Here is a 16,167-nt window from a genome sequence, read left to right as displayed (position 1 = left end):
GTTAATTAGAGGTTAGAGTCTCACAGACATTCTTGACCTTTCTTGGCTTCAAACCGTGATCCTCAGATCTCAGCCTCCTGAGTAGCTAAGATTATAGTCATGAACCACCAGGGCCTAGCTTAACCATTTATATTAACCCCCTTTGGACTTCCAGGAGGAGTCCTTCTTCCCTAACTTACTTTTCTTGCCCTCTGCACCAGCTCTTACCATTTTTGCCTTATAGATGGTTATTGACATATAGGCATGGCTCAGTTACTAGAGCTTTAGCCAATAGTGTCATTACCACTCAAGCAATAGTGTCAGATACCAAGTTCAAGTCCTAATCTCTGCGCCGCCCCCATCCCCCCTACCCCCCCCACAAAAAAAAGGTTTTCAAGGGAGTCAGTAGAGAGTCTGCATGGGCCTAAGGAGGACACTAGACAGGACTATAATGATGGAGGCCACAGCTTGGCTTGTGGCAGGGCTAGATGTCTGTCCCCTTCATCTCCATCCATCTACTAATGGCCCCCAGTGGTCATCTCCATTCTACACATACATGGTGCACTAAACAAAGTCTTTATGATACCCGCTCACTAGGCTGAGCTCTGGTATGTGATGCCTGTAATCCTAGCTATTCAGAAGGCTAAGATCTGAAGATCATAGTTTGAAGCCAACTTGGTCAAGAAAAAGCTGAGGGTGGCGTTGTGGTTCTAGTGGTAGAGCACTAACCTTGATCACAAAGAAGCTCAGAGACACCACCCAGGCCCTGAGTTCAAAGCCCCAGGACCAGCAAAAATAAAAAAAGTCAAGTGAGAGCTGGAGGCCCATGAGTTCATGCCTCAGTATACACACACAAGATCCAGTCACTAGCCACTCTTTCAATGGGAGATTTGAGGCCATCAGGCACTCTCAACCCCAGCCAAGACCTCTTGTGATCAGGGGAGCGCAGAAGGGCCTAACATACCTACACTCAGTCGGAGAAGGAGACTATGTCTGCAGTAGTGCAGGGCAGGGAGGGTGTGGCCAGCCAGTTGGCTTCTGGGCGGTGTCCAGTCCCAGCTGTTCTCAGCACAGCTTGAGGCTTAACTGTCTCCCTCACCGGAAGGCCAGCATAGGTTGCCGCCGGGGCTGCCGGGAACCCAGTGGGCTATTCTGGGAGTGTGATGGGGCCCGAGGCAGCAGAAACTTCAGCCCCTTTGGTTTCCAGGCTGTTCTCCTCCCATCTGATGATAAGGCAGAGTTCAGCCATTATACAAAGCTTGAGGGTTGTAATGGTAGTTGTGGTCACACTAAAGTGGAACCTGGCAGAAGTGGCCTGTGCTCAGCCCTGGGTTGTAACAACCTGTCACTCATACAGCCCACAGTCTTTTCTTCCAGTTTTACAATTTGTCCTTCCCACCCTGCTACATTAACTCATTCACAGGCCTTCTGGTGCTGTAGCTCCTAGTTGAATCCAATGACAGGTTTCCTCTGAGGGCTTTTTTTTTCTTTCTTCTTTCTCCTTTTGAGACTGAATAATTCTGTCATGGAAACAAGGAAAGTATGAAGACTGTGGGTAACAAAGATTAGAGTCAGAACCAAAAAGTGAAGCCTGTGGAATCAACCTGATTTTACAGAGATCTTGTTAGAACCCATCTTAGTCCCCTGTCAAGTTCATAATCTTCAGATGAAATTGGAGGTTGAGATGGAAAAGATCCTACCCAGGGACCTACTGTGATGGACAGAAGGCTCACAGGGAAGCAGAGGAGTCCAAACAACGCAAAACTTGCTCATCTGTAAAATGGGTTTGCCGGGGAGGTGGCGGGGAGACAATGTTGTGGAAAGAACGTGAGTGAAATCACGGATTCGGGAATGGAGGGTTTGGCCACTTTGCTCTGCTCTGTGCAATTCCACAGGGGAAAAATGGCCCTTGGGCACAATTAGAAGAAGCTGGCTTCTGGATGTTTGCCAATTTCAATGCACAGCTTCAGAATCAGTGTGTCTTGCTTAGAAAGCTGGTACCTGGGCCTCTTTCAGATCAATGAGCCAAATCCCTAGGTGAAGCCAGGCAGGGCCAGAGAATTGGAGAGACTCCTACCAGCAAAAAGCCAGGAGGATGGAAGATACTTCCTTTCCCTTCCTCTTCTCCAAACCCTTCCCAGCCCTGTCTGAAATCCACCCTTAGGACATGGTTTCTTGGACTTAAAGGTGCTTCTTCTATTGGCCTAGATGCTGATTAAGAATGTCGATTTCCAAGCCCACCCAAACCTGTTAGATCAGAATCTGTACTTTAGCTAGTACAACACAAGTATATCTTAAATCTCATGAAGTTTGAGCCACACAAACACAAGTCCATTTTTTTTCTTATTATTTTGGGGATTGAGCCTCACGCCCTCCATTGGCTTTAAAAATTTTTTGTTCTAGCCTGACACTCTACCACTTGAACCACAGGCTCTACTTCCAGCTTTTCGGTGGTTAATTGGGGGATAAGAGACTTACAGATTTTCCTGCCTGGGCTGGCTTTGAACTTTGATCATCAGGATTATAGGCCTGAGCCACTGGTGCCACTACAAATCCATTTTGGATACAAGCCATGCTTCCCATGAGGGTTGAAGCGCTGCGGAGAGCCACGGGGCTGTGGTTGGGTGATGCATGGCACACGTGCACACACTCTTGGGAACAGCTTTGTTGGAGAGAGAAGTCTCAGGAATAAATGAGTACCTGTAGTCTCTGGGGAAGGGGCTAATATGAGCCAGAGCTCCAAAAAAAGTCTCAGCAAGCCCTCATGTTTTTCTGCCCTCTTCCTAGACATCAAAGCCTATTGGCATTGATTCTTTTCTTTTTCTTTCTCTTTGTCTCTGTCTCTCTGTCTTTCTCTGTCTCTCTCCCTCTCTCTCCCTGTCTCTCTCTCTGTGCTGGTCTTAGGGCTTTACCTCAAGGTCTGGACCCTGTCTCTGAGCTTTTTTGCTCAGATATAGTGCTCTACCATTTGAACCACAGCTCATCTTCTGTTTGTTTGTTTTGCTGGTTATTTGGAGATAATGAGTCTCACTGATTGTCCTGCCCTAATTGGCTTTGAACCTTGATCCTCAGATCTCAGCCTCTTAAGTAGCTAGGATTAGAGGCAAGAGTCATTGGCACCCAGCTTGGATTATTTTCTGTTGGATGTATGGTCTTGTCCCTTGTCCCCAACCTTCTCTTTTTAGAAATGAAAAGACAAGTCATTGATATGATTTGGGGGCTGCATTCTAGGTCCATTTCATTTAGGAATAATCACATCCAGTAACTTCCTTGGTGTTTTCCAGGCTTTATCTGGCTGAGAGGCATCCATCCCAAAATTCCCAGCACATCTAGAAATTCATTTTTTTTTTTTAATGCTAGTACTAGGGCTTGAACTCAGGGACTCAACTCTTACATGGCTTTTTCATTTAAGGATGGAAGTGTACCACTTGAGCCATAGCTCTACTTCTGCCTTTTTGCTGACTAATTAACGATAACAGTCCCGCAGACTTTCCTCCATCGTCTGACTTTGAACTGTGGTCCTCTGTTCTCAGCCTCCCGAGTAACCAGGATTACAAGCACAAGGCTCCAGTGCCTGGTACTAACTAGAATTCTTGTACAAATGAAAAAGAACAATCTGCTGTGCCTATACCTACATTTTTTGTGCATCAGCAACCTGCCCAGGTTCTTGCTGTGGCTCTTTTCTCCTTCCCCTCTCTCATTCCCACTTTGTCTGGTCCATCTTGCCCCTGAGCTGGGTCTCAGCAGCCTGAAAGGAGAGAACTTGGATGAAAGGTATGAACTCCTGGAGCTTCTTTGCATGTAATTTTCCTAGCCATGTAATTTTACTGGCCATGGGCTTTTTTGTTTATTTGTTTGCTGCTTTTCCTTGTTTCATTCATTTGACCTCTTATTCTCAAATATGGAGCAGGAGCCACAAACTGAGAAGCAAAGGAGAAAAGGGCACTACTAAGGGAGCCTGTGGCTGCTGGACTCTGCTTGTCCAAGGTCATTTTGATCAGCTTACACTCAAGTAGCCCAGCGCAGTGGAGCAGGAGAGATTTACCCCTGGCAGCTCATTCACCCTAATACCATATTGCATTTCAAAACGCTTGTCTTGCTCTCTGGACCATTTCCTGACTAGAGCTGGGGGGGGGGGGGGGGGGAAGCAGCTTAACTCCTTCTCTGTCCTTGGGTCTACTCTCTCTGACAATGAAATAGGATTCCGGAAAGCCCCTCTCTCCAAGAACATGCCAGCCCACCCCCGCTTCCCCCGTCTGCTTACTCCTGCAGGAGATCAGAAGTTTTCTTCCCAGGGTCAGGCACAGGGCCGGCCAAGGTTTGACCTCACTAGCTGCCCTTCTCACCTCCAGCACCAAGTGCACAGTCAGCTGTTGACAAGATACTGCTGTTAGGGACCTCCTGTATTGGGCAAGAATGGGAGACTTTCTAGACTTACAGAGCTTCTGACTTCCCAGCCAGTCAGAAGACACAAGTTGAAGACTCAGCCTGACCACCCAGCCACTGGCAATGCACTGTGATGATGCCTTTAAAAAAAAAAAAAAAGCCAGTCCTGGGGCTTCAACTCAGGGCCTGGGCTCAAGCCAGCACTCTAATTGGACATAAGAGTCTCATAGACTTTCCCCTTGGGCTAGGTTTGAACTGCCATCCTCAGATCTCAGGATTAGCTAGGATTATAGGTGTGAGCCACCAGCACCTGGCTGGTGATATCTTTTCTCCCTCCTGAGCTACTTTCTCTTCCCTCTAATAAGAATAACTGACATTCACCATGTGATAGGACTGTTAGAAGTTATATAGTATTAACTTCCAACAGTTTTATTGGGTGAATGCAATTATTCTATCTTCTTCTTCTTTTTTTTTTTTTTTTTTTTGGGTCCTGTCGTGGGGCCTGAACTCTGGGCCTGGGTGCTGTACCTCAGCTCTTCAGCTCAAGGCTAACACTCTACCACTTGAGCCACAGCGCCACTTCCGGCTTTTTTCTTTTTGCTTATGTGGTGCTGAGGAATCAAACCCAGGGCCTCAGGCATGCAAGGCAAGCGCTCTACCACTGAGCCATCTTCCTAGCCCCTATTCTATCTTCTTATAAACCAAACACAAAGAGACCAAAACACATATTCAGGCTCAATAGCTGATGGCTTACCCTAGTGATGGTTTACCCTAGACTTTGACCCTAAACACTTCTCCATGCTGCTTCTGATGGCATAGGAGAGATGTCTCAGCTGTCTCCCATAAAACCAAAGTCATCATGAATCAGCATGGTGATAGGCAGTTCTGTGGATCTGGAATTAGAGTGACTTATGCAGAAGGTCTGGCCCAGGTTGACAGATGTGGTTGTAGATGAGGTCTTGGCTGGGGCTGTGATCATCTGAAGGCTGGACTGAGGTGGGATGATCTGTTTCCAGCCTGGCTCGCTCACATGAAGCTGGTTATTGGAGGCAGGGGGTGGTGCCCACAGGTCCTCAGCTCAGACTGTCTGTGGGCTTTTCCTGGAGCTAGCCATCTAAGAGGGCAAGGCAGGTGCTGAAACATAGCTATGTGAGGCTCACACTGTACTATGTCTACCGTGTCCTACTGGTTACCTAGGGAAGTGGGTGGGACTGTTAGAGCATCTTGGAGTCTGCCTATCACAGACAGTAACATAGAGTCTTAGCCTTGAGCTCATGATCTTTCTATCTCAGCCTCCAGTGTGCTAGAATTATAGTCATGTCTCACCATGCCCGGCTAGCATGTGGCCTTCTTATTAGGACACTAGGCCTAGTTGATTTGGAGTCTACTGTAAGCCAGTATGACCTCATCTTCATTTGTTACATGTGCAAGAGCCCGTTCCCAACTGAGGTCACGTTCATAACAAAAGCTTGGGACGTCCACCTTGGTTTTGAGGGTTATACACTCCAACCCATGACATGCGCTGTGTAAGGTGTAAAGTCCTATCACAGGCGTCATTGTCACCTTCACTGTGGCCATGCGGGTAGAGATGGTGATGACAGGAGGCAACAAGTTGACACGATTGTCATCAGATGGCAGCAGAAGTGGGCAGTTCTTTAAGGCACTTTTAAAATCCTTGACATAGAGGCTATTTATCCAAGCTTAGCTGCTCTCTTTCTGTGTGTGTGTGTGTGTGTGTGTGTGTGTGTGTGTATGTCTGTCTGTCTGTCTGTCTGTCTTTCTGTCTATCTGTCTGTCTCTGCTTCTCTCTCTCTCTCTCAAACTTCCTCATGGCTTTCTATGGATTCTGTCCACAGAATTTATCTCCATCAGTGTCTCTTGCTAAGACTGGTCTTGCTCTAGTACTTTCTCCCCTTCACCTAACTGTCCCCAAATATCTCTAGAGGGAGACCATGTCTCCATTGTTTCTGAGCTCACTGTTTGTCTAAAAATCTGTTTCTGAGTAGAAGTCTTGGCACCCCTCCAAGAAATACCACCCAGCCATTCATTCCTGGTGCTCACTGGCTCCTTAGCCAAACTGGGCACCCAGTCAGTGATGTGTATAGGAAAGCACAGACCCTGGAATTGGCTGCTGGTCCCCGCTCTGCTTCCAGCGAGCTGGGGGGTGGCCTCAGGTGAGTTGTTCTGCTGCTTCGTGGCATCACTTTGACTCGCCAGCAGCATGGGTTTTGTGATTTAACTTCCCCATTCATGCAGGATCATTTCTGCTGGGCTGAGCTACTGGGAGAATTTAGAGAGGGACTTTGGTAGCTATAGCACTGCTGCCTGCTGCCTGCTGTATATCTTTCCCTTCTTTCCTGTATTCCTTGCCTTGGGGACACAGACCTGACCAAGTCCCAAACTCTTTTCCAGGGTGATATAGGGACAACAGGGTTGTTGTAAAAAGGAAGCCTGAAGACAGGTAGCCAGAAACCTGGCTTCTGGCCCTGGCTCTACCATTCTTGTTTGTGGGGCCTTGATGTCCTTTCTGTTCAGTGACAAAAGGAACACTCCTGCACACAATTGTGCTTGTCATGGGTGAAATGTGCTCAGTTGTATTAGCATGCTTGGAAAGCCACCTAATGCTCTTCAAAGAAAAGGCCTTATGGGCCTCTTGAACTCCTCAGCATACCAGAAATTCCTTTCTTACTCTTTGCTAGACGTCCCTGGCTCATTCCCGTAATCTGAGCTAGTCAGGAGGCTGAGATCTGAGGATCACGGTTCAAAGCCAGCCTGGGCAAGAAAGTCCATGAGATTTTTTAAAAATGTCCAATGAACCAGCAAGAAGCCAGAAGTGGAGGTGAGATGTGGCTCAGGTGGTAGAGCACCAGCCTTGAGCAAAAAAGCTAAGGAACAGTTCCCAGGCCCTGAGTTCAAGCTCCAGTACCAGCACACAACACACACACACACACACACACACACACACACACACACACACACACACACACACACACACACACACACACACGCACGCACGCACGCACGCACGCACGCACGTACACACGCACCAAAACCTATCCAGCTCCTTTACAAATACTTGTAGGTTTAAATTTAAGGGTTCTTACCAACCTCAGAAAGAACAGTGCCACCAAACAACTCTGCCCTAGAACCAGGAGGCCACTGAGTCAGATCACTAAGGAGGTACTGAGGACTTAGGGGCCAGGGCTCCTTATTGCCCTCCAAGTTACCAGTGAATATGGATTGGCAAGAAAATGATGGGATAAAGCTTATGGAACATTCCAGCAACTGATAGCTGTGAAAACACACTAGTAGTTTCAAAATAATCCCTATGTATGTATTTTTGTACATCTGGGAAATGATCCTTGCACATGTGAGGCAAGCACTCTACCACTGAGCAGTTTCTGAAAAAAGGCCTCACTCTGTAGGTCAGAATGGCCTCTAATTCACAATCCTGCTCAGCTTTCCCCGTGCTAGGATTATAGGTGTGTGCCACCATAACGGGCTAGTCTGTGAGTTGCTTGTTTTTGGTTTTTTAAAAAATATAAATGCCAACCCCACAGTGAGGGAAATAAAGCAAAATTGCATTCATCATGTCCCTCAGGCAAATTACAACATTCTCCCAGAAGTAGGTAAATGGCTGACCCTAGGTTTTCTGTCAAATTGGCATCTTTTCTCCTCCCCTTAGAATTTACCCAAAGATTCTACCTAGATTACTGAGTGCTGGAGTCTTACCTAGAACAAAGAAAAAAGTTGGGCTGACTTAAGTCTATATCTTGTAAAATAATGATGATGATGATGATGATGATGATGATGATGATGATGTTAATGTTGTAGCCAGGCACTGGTGGTTCATGCCTTTAATCCTAGCTACTTAGGAAGCTGAGATATGAGGATCATGATTCAAATCCAGCTGGGCAGGAAAGTCTGGGACATTTTTTTTTTGTGGGTCCGGTCGTGGGCCTGAACTCTGGGCCTGGGCGCTGTCCCTCGCTCTTCAGCTCAAGGCTAGCGCTCTACCACTTGAGCCACAGTGCCACTTCCAGCTTTTTTCCTTTTTGCTTATGTGGTGCTGGGGAATCGAACCCAGGGCCTCATTCATGCAAGGCAAGCGCTCTACCACTGAGCCACCTTCCCAGCCCCAAGTCTGTGATATTCTTATCTTCACTAAATGACCAAAAAGCCTAAAGTAGAGCTGTGGCTCAAGTGCTAGGGCACTGGCCTTGAGAAAAATAAGCTAATGGACAGCACCTAGGCCCTGAGTACAAGCCCTATAACTGGCAGAGAGGAAGAGGGGGAGGGGGGAGGGAGAGGGAGAGCGGGAGGGGAGGAGGAGGGGGAGGGAGAGGACCAGGCATCACTGGCTCAGGCCTGTAATCCTAGCCACTCAGGAGGCTGAGATCTGAGGATCATGGTTCAAATCCAGCCTGGGCAGGAAAGTTGGTGAAATTTTTATCTCCAGTATACCACCAGAAAACCGGAAGTGGCACTATGGCTCAAGTGGTAGATCACTAGCCTTGAGCTGAAGAGCTGAGGGGCAGGGCTCAGGCTCAGAGTTCAAGCCCCATGAAAAGAGAGAGAGAGAGAGAGAGAGAGAGAGAGAGAGAGAGAGAGAGAGAGAGAGAGAGAGAGAGAGAGAGAAACAAACAAACAAACAAATAAGGTTGTAGATACAACCAAGATTATTCTAAGATTTCAATGGAAGGACAAAATGATTGCAATTACCAAGAATAATCAAGTGTTGGGACATACAAACACTCTATCCTACCCTGTTTCCAAACTGCCGTCCTAGTCAGCCAGTCTGTCCACGTCTGTGACCAGTAGTTGGATGGCTATGTAGAAGTGGCTTCTGGTTTCCCCCTGAGTAGCTGGGCAGGGCCAAGCACCAGAGCTGACCAAACAATCCCTTTGTTGAAGTGGCTATCTCTCCTGGGAAAGTTGCTTATCATCAGCTCTGTCTGTTTGCTGTTCCCAGGCCTCTCCTCCTTGTAGTCTCCTAGCTTACCTTTAAACTGGCCTCACACCCTGACTTTCCAAGCCCCTCCCTGCCCTGCCAGCTGATTCGTCCCTTCCCTTGTCTCTCCTCAGCCCATAAACGTTGATGTGTACCTTAGAGCTGGCTGGGCATGATGGATGTTCACACAGAACATATTAGCTACTTGTGGCTGCTGTGACAGAGGACCACAGACTGGGTGACTTCTAAGAAGAAATTTGTTCTCTCCCATTTCTGGAGGCCAGAGCTTGCAGAGAATCCCTTCCTCATCTGGCCTTTCTCCTGCGCTGATGGCTGCCGGTATTCCTGGGCTTCACATGACATCACCCCAGGTCTGCCTCTGTCCTCACGTGGCCTCATCTATGTCTCCATGGCCCCCTTTTCTGGTTCCTATTCACAGCTCATCTTATCTGCATCCTTATTTAACATGTGTAAAGACTCAAGTGTGGGTTAGTTCTGAGCTTCTTTTTGGTCGGGGATGGGGCGGGGGGGGGGGGGGGGGGGCAATCAAACCCAGGGTGTTGTACTTTGCCAGGCAAGCACTTTGCCACTAAGCTACATTCCAGCCCACATTCTGAACATCTAAGTGGATACTTAAAACAGCCAGGTACACAAAGCAGGCCTGTACACTTGGCATCCGGGTGTTCTTCCCTCCAGTGCCCATGCCTGAAGCTCAGCTCTTAGGAAGGACTGGCAGATGTGCTAGAGACAGGAACCACACTCAAACTCACAGGTTCAGAGGCAGCTTCACTTTTGTTCTGCATAGAGTTGAGGTGCCCTCATGGCAGTGGGGACCTGTCTGCCCACTGCGTGGAGTGCTGCTTGCTGATGATTAATTCAATTGGGCTGATAAGATGTGATCTTCTGGGGGCTGGTGGGCTAACCTCTGTTTCCCTCCTTCTGGACATGTGTTCCAACCCTCTTGCCCTTAGACTCAGTGCACAGCCAGACCTTTGGGGGAGCCCTGCAGTTCCAGAGTGTAGGGAGAACAGTTCACTAAAGAGTGCTCAGATATATCCTAGGAGGCATCTGTGAATGAGAGCAGGGTCAGCCAACTCCATTCCACTACTTGTTTTTTTACATATAAAAGTAGTGTGTGTGTGTGTGTGTGTGTGTGTGTGTGTGTGTGTGTGTGTGTGTGTGTGTGTGTGTGTGTGTGTGTGTGTGTGTGTGTGTGTGTGTGTGTGTGTGTGTGTGTGTGTGTGTGTGTGTGTGTGTGTGTGTGTGTGTGTGTGTGTGTGTGTGTGTGTGTGTGTGTGTGTGTGTGTGTGTGTGTGTTGATCCTGGGCTTGAACTCAGGGACTCATTCTGTAGCTTAGCTTTTTTCTGCTCAAGGTTGGTGCTCTACCACTTGAGCCACACTTCCAGTTTCAGCTTTTTTTTTGTTTTTTTTTTGTGTGTGTGTGTTTGTTTGTTTGTTGTCAGTTGTGGGGCCTGAACTCTGGGCCTGGGCGCTGTCCCTCAGCTCTTCAGCTCAAGGCTAGCACCACTTGAGCCACAGCGCCACTTCTGGCTTTTTCTGCTTATGTGATGCTGAGGAATCGAACCCAGGGCCTCATGCATGCAAGGCAAAAGCACTCTACCACTGAGCCACCTTCCCAGCCCTGTTTTTGTTTTTGTTTTGTTTTGTTTTTTTGAAAGTCTCGCAGACTTTTCTGCTTGAGCTGGCTTTGAAACAGATCTCAGCCTCCTGAGTATCTAGGATTACAGGTATGAACCACTGGCGCCTGGCTTATCAATGAAGTTTCATTGGAGTCTTGCCAGGTAGATTTATTCCCATATGGACTGTTTGCTTTCATGCTACGGTGGACAGAGTTGTGATGGAGGTGGCATGTTCATGAAATCAAATCTGTCTGCTAGTGAGTCTTACAGAGACTGACGGGCGTTTCTGCAGCTCTGCAGTAAGGAAGTCCTCCTCTCACCAGCCTCGGATGGTTCATGCAGCCCTGCTTCAGGGAAGTTCTCCTCTGTCTGCTTCTGTCTAGACTGCTATGAGAGCAGATAAAGAAGGGGGCAGGGGTCACAAGGATGTATTGGCGTCTGACTCACCTGGACTTGTGCAAGGTGGGGCACTGAAACCTGTCTACATCTATTCCCCTCTCCTCCCCCTCCCCCCCTCCCCCCACACCTTGAGCCTGCCTCTGGCTCTCCACAATTGCACCCCTACCACACACACACACACACACACACACACACACACACACACACATACACACACACACACACACACAGAGACACAGACACACACAGACACACACAGACACACAGACACACACACAGACACAGACACACAGACACAAACAGACACACTCTCTCTCTCTCTCTCTCTCTCTCCCCCCCCCCCACCCCCCACCCCTGGGTAGCTGGCTCCCTTCCTCCCACCCCAAGGAGGACGGGAGAATTTGTTCCCAGAACACAAGGAATTCCCCACACCCCCTGCCCAAACTGCCAGGGTGACTTCCCTTAGCCCCAGGCTAGGAAAGGCTGTAACTGGAGCTGGGCTGACCTGCTGCTGATGGGAGGGGCCTGGGCTCCCTCCAGGGAAGGGGGTGGGGTGCTGCCCTCTTGTCATTGGTCAGAGTGATCGTCAAGGATTGCCCTATTAGGAACAGCAGTGATATCCTCAACGTGGTCCCTTTGCTGGCTCTCCTAGGTGTCCTGGGTCCCCGGTGGGCTGTGACCCTCACCCACACAGCTTTCCAGGCCTGGCAAGGGCTCTGCGGAAGGGGAGGGCCTGTCTGAATAAACAAGTACAAAAGCATCCGGGCCCCATTCCTCCTCTGCCCAACTCCCACTACACTGAAAGCTGCTTTGGACACCCGCTGGCAATAGCACCTGCTGAGCCAGGGAAGTGCCCCAGCCCCTCCCGGGAGGAGGGTGCCTCAGTGCCCAGTGCTCCTTTAGGCCTGTGGGCTACCGCCTGAGTGAGAGATTTGTTATTAAACGTGTTCTGTGCTGACTCCAGTGTCCCTCTGGCAGCATGAGCTGGCCTGTGACTGATCTGCCAGATGGCCAGGGAGAAACATATGTCCTGTACCGGGGGAGGGGGGAAGGGGGCTGTACTCACACCAATGAGGGCCCCGTCTCTCCTCACTACCTCCCTCCACCCCAGGGCCCTGTCCTAGCTGATCTCACCGTGCTGTGTAATTTATGTGATAGGTGCTAGGCTGAGTGACCCCCACACACACAGGCTTTACCGAATACCTAGCTGCTTAACAGGACTGACCACAAAAGGCGTTGCTGTGTTACCTTATTTAGTCTCTGTGATGAATGTACACAAACTAGGCTTTCCTTCTCTCTCTCTCTCTCCCCCCAACCTTTCTTTCCTTCCTCCCTTCTTCCCTCCCTTCCCCCCTCCCCCTTCCTCCCCTCACCACTCCTCTTCCTTCCTTCCTTCCTTCCTTCCTTCTCTCTTTCTCTCTCTCTTTCTTTCTTTCTCTCTCTCTTTCTTTCTCTCTCTCTCTCTCTCTCTTTCTTTCTTTCTTTCTTTCTTTCTTTCTTTCTTTCTTTCTTTCTTTCTTTCTTTCTTTCCTTCTTTCCTTCTTTCTTTCTCCCCAACTTCTATTTTGCTAGTCCTGGGCCTTGGACTCAGGGCCAGGGTGTTGTCCCTGAGCTATTATGGTAGGCTAGTGATCTACCATTTGAACCACAGCTCTACTTCCTACTTTGTAGTAGTTAATTGGAATTAAGAGTCTCACTGACTTTCCTGCCCAGGCTGGCTTTGAACTAGAATCTTCAGATCTCAACCTCTTGAGTAGCTAGGATTACAGAGGTGAGCCACCAGTGCCTGGCTCATCACTCTCTTCTTCCCCGCCTCCCCCTGCTTCTTCATGCTGGAACCAAGAGCCTTGTATATGCAAAGCACATACCCTACCACACAGCTGTAGCCCTGGCCCTACAATTTCTTTCTTTTTGGTTGGTCATGGGCCTTGAACTCAGGGTCTGGACACTGTCCCTGAACTAGCACTATAATTTTGATCCACAGTGCCTCTTTTGGCTTTCTGGTGGCTAACTGCAGATAAGAGACTCATGGACTTTCCTGCCTAGGCTGGCTTTGAACTGCAATCCTTGGATCTCAGCCTCCTAAGTAACTAGGACTACAGGTTTGAGCACCAGCAAGTGCCAGGCTTGGTCAAGTTCTTTGTCCACACCTAGCACCCAGGTAAGGCAGAACTGGAAGGAGTAAAGACGGCACCAGACCACACCCCCTGCTCCTGCCCCTGGGATTGGCTGGTCTAATGAGCAGCCTAGGATAGCTTCTCCCCAAGCAGTCATCTTGCTGTACAAGAAGAAAACTCAGAGGCCTCCTTTCAAGTAGTAAACAATACAGCCTTGTTGGAGGGTGACCTGCTCTGTGAGACCTCTGTAGTCCTTGCTGCTCTCCTTGCTCTCCCCTGTGCAGGGATGGCTAAAGTCCCTGAGACTTCCCAACACAATCCTGGGAGCCAAGGACCAGCAAAACGGCAGGACAATGGCTTGCTGGTCCCCGGGCCCAGCTGGTGGGACCTATGGTTTCCATTTCCCTTCAGCAAACTTTGCTCTTCATTTTCTTATGAAGCAAGCAGGTCAGCAGAAGTTGGAGAGCAAGACAGTCAGAACTGACGGTTGTAGAACATGGTAGATTCCTACTCTTTCAGTGGGAGAAGTTGTAGGGTTTCTGCAAAGTTCCTGGATCTGATGAAAAAGCATGTTTCCAATGGATAAGTAACATCTCCAGGACAAGTCCAGGGGCTGTAGACATTGTGTGTGAGTGTGTGTGTGTGTTGTGTAGTACTGGGGCTTGCATTCAACCCCTCACATTCTCACTCAGCTTTTCCACTTATCACTAGCATTCTGCTACTCCAGATACACTTCTACTTCCAGCTTTTTGCTTAATTGGAGTTAAGAGTCTCACAAAATTTTCTGTCTAGGTTGCCTTCCAACCACCATCTTCAAGTCTCAGCCTCCTGCTTATAGACATGAACTACCAACATCCCACACCTGTTTGTTGTTAAAAAAAAAAAAAAAAAAAGCCAATAGAGCATACTAGTACATAGGAGGTCTATGGTGGAGCACTAGCCCACCCTGGATTTAATCCCCCGTGCTACCAGAAGAATGAAAGAAAGGAGGAGGGGGGAAGGAAGGAAAAAAGGGAAAAAAAAGAAAGGAGAAAGAAGGAAGGAAGGAAAGAGAGAAGGGGGGAAGAGAGAGAGAAAGAGAGAGGGAGAGGGAGAGGGAGAGGGAGAGGGAGAGGGAGAGGGAGGTAGCACATTCTTGCACTCCTAGCACTGAGAAGGGGCATTGCAAGTTTGACGCTAGCCTGGACTAGGTAGTGAGACCCTGCCTCAAAACGAGACTCATTGACTAACTAACCACTCTCATTCTAAACACTAATTCTGGGGCTGGGAAGGTGGCTCAGTGGTAGAGTGCTTGCCTTGCATGCATGAGGCCCTGGGTTCAATTCCTCAGCACCACATAAGAAAAAAGCCGGAAGTGGCACTGTGGCTCAAGTGATAGAGCACTAGCCTTGAGCTGAAGAGCTGAGGGACAGTGTCCAGGCCCAGAGTTCAGGCCCCATGAGCAACCAAAAACAAAAAACATAAACACTAATTCTACAGTGAGTGAGAGAAAGCAGATTTGTTTTGGCAAAAAAAAAATTTTGGCAAAATTTTTTTAAACAAGTTTTATTAACACTTGCCAACTCCACAGTGAGGGAAAGAAAGCAAATTTGCATTCTTTATGTCCCTCAGGCAAATTAAAACCTGTTCTCTTGAAGTAGGTAAATGGCTGACCCTGGAATTTGTCCTTCTCCTCTTAGTTCTTACCCAAAGGGTCTACATGGATAACAGATAACGGGGTGCTAAAGTCCTACCTAGAACAAAGGAAAAAAGCTGGGCAGACTTAAATTTATACCTTGTAAAAACAAGGTTGTAGATAAAACCAAGAGGACCCTAAGATTTCCATAGAAGGACAAAAGGATCAGAATAGCCAAGAACATTTTTGAAATGAAGAATAGCCAAGTGCTAGGACTTAAAAGTCACTCTTCCCTACCCTACCTGGCCCCTCAAATGCTAAGCCAGTATTCTACACTAAAGTCCATCTCAGCCAAAATTAGACTTTTAGTTTGTTTTTGTTTTTGTTTTGGTTGTGGGGCTTGACCTCTGGTCCTGGGTGCTTTCCCTGAGCTCTTCAGCTCAAGGTGAACGCTCTACCACTTGAGCCACAGTGCCACTTCTGGTTTTCTGGTGGTTTATTGGAGATTAGAGTCTCATGGGCTTTCCTGCCCTGGCTGGCTTAGAACCAAGCTCCTCAGATCTCAGCTTCCTGAGTAGCTAGGATTACAGGCATGAGTCACGGGCACCCAGCTAAAATTAAACATTTTTGACTTGAGTGCCTGTGACTCATGTCTGCAATCCCAGCTCCTTGGGAGGTTGAGACTGTGAGGATCACCGTTCAAGGTCAGCCCAGGAAGAAAAGTCCAGGAGACTTCCCCCCATCTCATCCCATAGCTAAGTGGCAAGTACCCACCTTCCCAAGCTACGCTGTATTGAGATTATTAGGAGACTGTGCTGTCAGGTGGTACTGAGCCAGCCTGGCCAAAGAAGTTGGCAAGCCGGTCTCAGTGGAAAGAGAGCCAGATGAGGTGGCATGTGCCTGCAATCTTACCAACTACAGGAAGCCTAAGAGTTGGCAGCTCATCTCAGGCATGCCCAGGTGGCAAAACAAGAACTTAGCCTAATTTTAAAAATCACCCCAAGCCAGGTGCTGATGGCTCACACCTGTCATATTAGCTACTTAGGAGGCTGAGATTTGAGGATCATGGTTCAAAGCCA

General features: G+C 48.4%; 1 long non-coding RNA gene across 1 annotated transcript; it reads right to left on the bottom strand.

Annotated features, from left to right (window-relative positions):
* Window positions 1-321: 321 nt before the first annotated feature.
* On the bottom strand, window positions 322-9,328 carry LOC138807439 (uncharacterized). The gene is made up of 4 exons (XR_011366148.1): window positions 9,131-9,328; window positions 4,244-4,349; window positions 3,615-3,727; window positions 322-1,499 (listed from the first exon to the last, which is right to left on the bottom strand). It is a non-coding gene; the product is annotated as an uncharacterized lncRNA (long non-coding RNA).
* Window positions 9,329-16,167: the final 6,839 nt, after the last annotated feature.

Source organism: Dipodomys merriami, unplaced genomic scaffold (assembly GCF_024711535.1).
Source record: "Dipodomys merriami isolate MVZ:Mamm:240054 unplaced genomic scaffold, mDipMer1.0.p SCAF_42, whole genome shotgun sequence".
Taxonomy (NCBI): Eukaryota; Metazoa; Chordata; class Mammalia; order Rodentia; family Heteromyidae; genus Dipodomys; species Dipodomys merriami.
This window is presented reverse-complemented; position numbering and strand designations above follow the sequence as displayed.